We start from the raw sequence: 6,904 nt of genomic DNA on the forward strand, positions 1-6,904 counted from the left end.
TAGGGTGCATGAAATGCCCTCATTTAGGCTGGCATTGAGATGTAGAGTTGTGGTGTCCAATGTCTCCTGTGCCTAATCCAAGAATTTTTTTCAGCTCTGACCAGATGCAGATTAACAGCTGTTGGCAAGAAATATAAATCCTTCCATTCCTCACTATCCTGTCAGAGCTGAAGAAGCTCCTTGGGGGAGAAGCAAAATGTCTTCAAATGAAAAAACAAGGAAGTCCAGTTGCCTCCTGAAAAAGCACCTTCAGGACAACATAGAAGTCGATGTAGGCAGCAGATCTCTCTGTGCTTCAGCATTGTTACAGATAGTGGCCAGCCCCACTGCTACCTGGAAGGAGATATATATGGACCTTATTATGGAGCTGCCGGAGGGTGCCAGAATCACTGATTTGGGTCAATACAGACTTATTTTCTAAGCAAGCCTACTTTCTGGTGTGTCCTAGGATCCCAATAAGATGTTTGTGTACAAAGCTTAGGGTAGGAATAATGTTTGTGTTTGTCTCTTCATAGGATTAATCCTTCTGGAGGGTTGGCATGTTATGGTTGATTTGCAGCCTGCTCACAACCGGACAACAATAACAGGAGGGAGGAGGGAAGGCATTGAATGTAAGGGTGGTTTGGGAGGGGAAATCTGGCATGCAAATGTGCCATCTGGAAGCCCAAGACAGTTCCAGCCCCAAGGTCATCAGCTCTGGGAAACATCCAAGGAAGGCAGATCGGTCTCAAAACAACACAAGTGCAACTGACTGATGTACGAAGGGCAGCGGGAGATCCAGAGGGGAAAAGAGGAATTTATCTTATGATTTTCACGTGCAAAATGTTAGAACGGCAAAAGCGAGCAAGAGCTCAGCCCAGCCGAGGCGAACTTGCCAAGAGGAAGAGGTACCTGCCTGAAAAGGAGAGGCAGTGGTTGAATTGGCGGGGGCATAGTGGAAGCCACCTTGGACTTCTGGAGGAAAGATATAAAATAAATCTAACAAACAAAGAACGTTTAGTACTTCAGGGTTGTTAGGATTGGTGCAGGATCTGTTGATACAATTATCTTTCTATGGTCCTTTGGGCTACAGTATTGCGACTACAGGGCAGAAGCGCGGGTGTGCAATCCGGGCTCTGCAATTTCCCACGGGCCCCGCCGTGCCTGGGGGTGTTTTTTGGGGTTGCAGCTGGTTACTCCTCTCCCCCTTATCCCAAGCCAGGGTCGGGTGAATCTCCTTCCCTCCCACCCCACTTGCCCAGTCCAGCACCTTTGCCTGAATTTTTTCCTATCTCCCCCCCTTTCCTTCCCATTGTTCTCTCCCCCCCCTCCCACTCGCCCATCAGATTTATAAACACAGACGTGGCCTCCGGGATGCAAAGTTGAATGCTTCGATTCCTTCTAGGAAACTTAGGGCTTTTCCACACCCTAAATCCTCCAGCGGTCTATTTGTGGGAATTTTTCCCCTCTCTTCCCACCACTCCCTTTCCTCCACCGGAGTTGCCAAAAATTTAGCCGTTTCGGCGAGTGTATGGCTTGGTAGTGGTGGGGAGGTCATGTGACTGAGTGCATGAGTGATGTCAAGTTGGCCACACCCACTCAGTCACATGCCCACTAGCCACGCCCACAGAACCGGTAGTAAACAAATTTTAAAACCCACCACTGGAGGAGAGGTCCAACACAATCAGACTTGCAAGATTGTCTTATCATTCAGTCTCAATAAAAAAAGTGTTAGTGTCTTCCTGTAGAGTTTATTTCTTGGTCTGGTCTATCCTGTGGAGCTGACACTGAGAGCCCTTTCCTCACTGGAACTTTATGTCATGAAGGGTGCCCCCATTCCTAGTCCAGCAATACCTTCACCCCTAAAGCACACTAGATGGCAAGTCTGCCATTTTGGCTAGCTGTCTTGCTAGCGTCCTGCCATCAAAAGTCTAGGCCAGAGGAATGCAGGGACAAATGGGCAATAAACCTGTATGATGTTGTGTGCAGTGACATGCGGTGAGGTTTATGGCTGGTGAGGCACTGACACAGTGGTGGGTTTAAAGTTTTTTTAGACTTGTGGACTTCAACTCCCAGAATTCCACAGCCAGGCATGCCCAGTTCTGATTTAAAGCGACAGCATTTGTTTTTCTCCTTTGCGAAAGAAGTTTCCTTTTTTCATTGTCTTTTTCTTCTCCCTTCCCCTCTTCCCTCCCTCTCTACCTCCCTTCCCCCCCCCTCTCTCTCTCTCTCACACACACACACCAGAAGTTGGATTGGACTATCTCTCCTACTCTCTTCCCTCTCTCATTCACTCTCAAACACACACACACACACAAGTTGGATTGGTTATCTTTTCCACCGGCTTGAAAGCAGCTCCTCCGCCATCCCCCGCATTCCCCTGCTGCCTTCCCCAACACCTCCACCATTGCAAATGCAACCTGATGTCTGGGTGGGAACTGCCTGAAAGGCAATAAAGCTCAACCACTCACTTCCTGCTGGCAGTCTGGGGTGAGAGGAGAGGCAGAGAACAATGTTCCCTCTAATTTTTTTTCAGTGTGAGCGGAAAAGTATAGTGTTTGAGCGGCACATTTTCATGCCTGAGCACCTGAATTTTTTTCACAGATGTCACCTAAGACAACAACGAAATCAGTATTATTTGAAACTCAAAGTTATGTTTATTCAAGGTACCCGCTTAATTAAAAGTGTTATATAATATCAGTATCACTTAACAACGGTCCTGCTTAGCAACCAAAATGTTGGCTCAGAAACTCTGGCATTGAAGCGTGCAAGTCTTAAAGCTGTCAAGTTACAAGACCCTTGCACCCCTAGCCCTTTAGGAAAAAAACCCCAGGGGTCTTCAAACCTGACAGCTTTAAGCCTTGTGGACTTCAACTCCCAGAATTCCTCCTCCAGTCATGTTGCAGCAACGTCATCTGCGTGGATCTGCTCCATCTTCGGTTTTTTCACAGGAGGCAGGGCTGCTGCTGAAGATGCCAACGAGCTCCCGCCGCCACTAGAATATGCATTTGTTTAGCATGACATAGAATAGTCTTTCAACCAGAAGTATGGAATAAAAGAGAGACTGATAAATATTAAAAAAAATAAAACCAAAAAGCAGCTATTTATTTGAGTTCTAGATAAACATTTAGTTCAGAAGAGATTAGAATAGAACAGAGAAAGAATAGAATATAGAGAATACAATAGAAATAGAATTGGAAGGGACCTTGGAGGTCTTCTAGTCCAACTCCCTGCTTAGGCAGGAAACCCTACACCACTTAAGACAAATGGCTATCCCACATCTTCTTAAAGACTTCCAGTGTTGGGGCATTCACAACTTCTGGAGGCAAGCTGTTCCGTTAATTGTTTTAACTGTTAGGAATTTTCTCCTTAGTTCTAAGTTTCTTCTCTCCTTGATTAGTTTCCACCCATTGCTTCTTGTCCTGCCCTCAGGTGCTTTGGAGAATAGCTTGACTCCCTCTTTTTTTGTGGCAACCCCTGAGATATTGGAAGACTGCTATCATGTCTCCCCAATTCCTTCTTTTCATTATACCCAGTTCTTGCAACCATTCTTCATATGTTTTAGCCTCCAGTCCCCTAATCATAGAATAGAATGACAGAAGGGACCTTGGAGGTCTTCTAGTCCAACCCCCTGCCTAGGCAGGAAACCCTACACTACTTAAGACAAACGGTTATCCAAAATCTTCTTTAAAACTTCCAGTGTTGGAGCATTCCCAACTTCTGGAGGCAAGTTGGTCCATTGGTTAATTGTTCTCACTGTCAGGAAATTTATCCTTAGTTCTAGGTTGCTTCTCTCCTTGATTAGTTTCCATCCATTGCTTCTTGTCCAGCCTTCAGGTGCCTTGGAGAATAGTTTGACTCCCTCTTCTTTGGAGCAACCCTGGGCCCTGAGATATTGGAAGACTGCTATCATGTCTCCCCTAGTCCTTCTTTTCATCAAACTTTTCCATTTTTTTCCTTATATTCTTTTCCATTTCAACATTGTCTTTGTTCCTTCCATTCTTTCTTCCTTCTTTCAATCCTTCCAATATTTTTTCCTTCATTCCCTTGTCTGTTTCAATATTAAGTACATTTCTTCCTTTCTTCCTATACGTCTTTCCATTTTCTTCCTTATATTATCTTTTCTGTTTCAACAGTCTTTGTTTCTTTCTTTCTTCCTTCCTTCCTTCCTTCCCTTCCTATACTTCTTCTTTCATTCATTATATTTTCTTTTCCATTTCAATATTAAGTGTAATTCTTTGTTCCTCCTTCCTTCTTTCAATCCTTCCAATACTTTTTCCTTCATTCTCTTTTCCTTCAATATTAAGTGCAATTCCTTCCTTCCTTCCTTCCTTCCTTCCTTCCTTCCTTCCTTCCTTCCTTCCTTCCTTCCTTCCTTCCTTCCTAAGTTATTTCCATTTTCTTCCTTATATAATATTTTCTGTTTCAACATAAAGTGCCTTCCTTCCTTCCCTCCCTCCCATCCCTTTCTTTATGTTTTCTTCATGCTTTCTTTTCTTTTTCCTCTGCTCTTTTTAAATCCCCCCCCTTCTTCTCCTCCTCTACATTTAGGTTGGATTAGTTTGTACAACGGTCATCAAACTTCTGAAGTAAAAATAAATAAATAAATCATATTTAAGAAGAAGAAGAAAAAGGAAGACGTTTTTAGTTAAGTCAAACGTTTTAATAAAAGTTTCATCTTTTAAGATTTGTCCAACACATCCAATTGTAACCTTAACAGTAAAGAATATCACCCCAGCTGCTAAAGGTTCAACCAGTCTGAGAACCATTGAAAAGACAACAGTGCAAAATCCAAAAGACACAACTTCCTCACCGCCATTGCTTTGGTACCAAATCTTTGAGGAAGGGGCTCCAGAAAGAAGGAGGAGGAGGAGGGAACCAAAGAGAGCTTTTACCGAGCCTGCGCCCCACAGCCAGGACCGTCCTTGCGCCCCTCAAGCCGCGTTTCTTCCCGCAAAGCCCTTCGGGCAACCCGAGAGTTCCGCTTGACGCCAGAAGGGCTTTGCCTTGGCGTCAAGCGGAACTCTCGGGTTGCCCGAAGGGCTTTGCGGGAAGAAACGCGGCTTGAGGGGCGCAAGGACGGTCCTGGCTGTGGGGCGCAGACTCGGTAAAAGCTCTCTTTGGTTCCCTCCTCCTCCCCCTCCTTCCACAGTCTGTGTGACGCTGCCACCAGGCTGAGAGCTGCCGCTGAAACAAGTTTGGGGAGGTCCTTTGCAGGCAGCCAGTTCTAGCCACCTGCAAAGGACTTCCCCACGTTTGCTTTGAAAGAAACCTCTGCGCGGGAGTTAGAAACCTCTGCACGGGGGTTTCTTGCCATGTGCGCGGCCGCGCGGCTGCGCACCTTAGAGGGAACAGTGGCAGAGAAGCTGGCAGGGAGCCGCTCTGAGCCTTCCAAAAGAGGCTGGGGGAAAATGTGTGTGCTACAGCATGGCTCTTTGCCTGGCTTCCTGCCTCCTCCTGTGGTCTCCTCAGTGTTTGCTTGTGCTCTCCCTCCTCAAGTATAGTTTGATTGCAGGCGGAGCATCGTTGCCTTTTCAAACTTGTAATCAGTGAAGCTGGGCTGGATTTTTATATAATTTTATCCAGCTGTGTGTGTCAGAGAGAGAAATGGGCCTGGGGAGGAAGTCACTACACTTGGGGAGGGAGAGCACCAGCGAGACCATAGGAGGCAGGAAGCCAGGCAAAGAGCCAGGCTGTAGCACAATGTTCCTCTAATTTTTTTTCAGTGTGTGCGAAAAGTATAGTGTTTGAGCGGCACATTTTCATGCCTGAGCACCTGAATTTTTTTCACAGATGTTTCACAGAGCAATTGATTTATAGGATCCAAATTGGAATGGAGAAAAATGGTTTTGTGTGTGCGTGAGTGAGCGAGGAATCCAGTAGGGAACTGCGCCTATTTGGAAAAGAAGGTAAATTATTGCAAACATAATCAGTCGAAGATAAGTATGGGGACAGGTTGGGCGGTAGAGAGAAACTGATAAAAGAGTGGGAGAGAGGAAGAAAAAAGAGGGAAGAGAGACAGAGAAGTAGAGAGAAAGTGACAGAAGAGTGGGAAAGGAGAGACAAAGAGAAAGAGGATGAGAGAGACAATGAGACAAAGAGGTGAAAGAAGGGAGAAGGAGAGAGAAAGTGACAGAAGAATGGAAAAGGAGAAAGAGAAAAGAGGATGAGAGAGACAGAAAGAGACAAAGAGGAGAGAGAAGGGAGGAAAGAGAAAGTGACAAAAGAATGGAAAAGGAGAGAGAAAGAGAAGAGAGACAAAGAGAAAAGTGGAAGAGGAAAGAGTAAGAGAGAACATCTCATTTCAATCCTGAGGTGCAAATATTCTCTTTGATTGGTAATTTTATTTATCCATTTACTATCCAATACTCTAATTTCTCCTTAAGTTCATCAAGAATTCCCTTCTTTTTATTGAATTTATCACAATACCTTGAGAACAACATTTTCAGCATAGCTTTACAGCTATTTAAAATATTTAGGTCAGGTTTTCAGAATATTAGTCTATTTATAAGTTACTAAGTGCAAAGAAACAGAATTCAGAAAGTTGACTTCCCTTTTTGTAATTGCCTATTGCCTGCTTAATTTTCTATCTATATTTTTGATAATGATATTCACTGTTGACCCAAGAAGCCCATCATAGAAAGAAACCCTCCCTATGAACTTTGTTGGGTTTCCAAGGAAAGAAGTTTGATCTTTTTCTCAACCATACAGTAGCATATTCTTTCTAAGGAGGATATAATCAAGATAGTCCATAATTGCCTATCAATCTAACAGTATGGTGATCGACAATCTCTTTATATTTCAACTCTAACTCTTTCAGTCTTAAAGGTTTGGTGAGGAGAAATCCAAAAATTATTTTAAAGAGGAAAAAAAATGCTTGCACAACTGCATCCATGGAGACATGTATATATACACAACACAGAGA

This window comes from Thamnophis sirtalis, unplaced genomic scaffold (assembly GCF_051295495.1).
Source record: "Thamnophis sirtalis isolate CommonGarterSnake01/CBP01778 unplaced genomic scaffold, rThaSir2_p1.2 scaffold_3, whole genome shotgun sequence".
Classification (NCBI taxonomy): domain Eukaryota; kingdom Metazoa; phylum Chordata; class Lepidosauria; order Squamata; family Natricidae; genus Thamnophis; species Thamnophis sirtalis.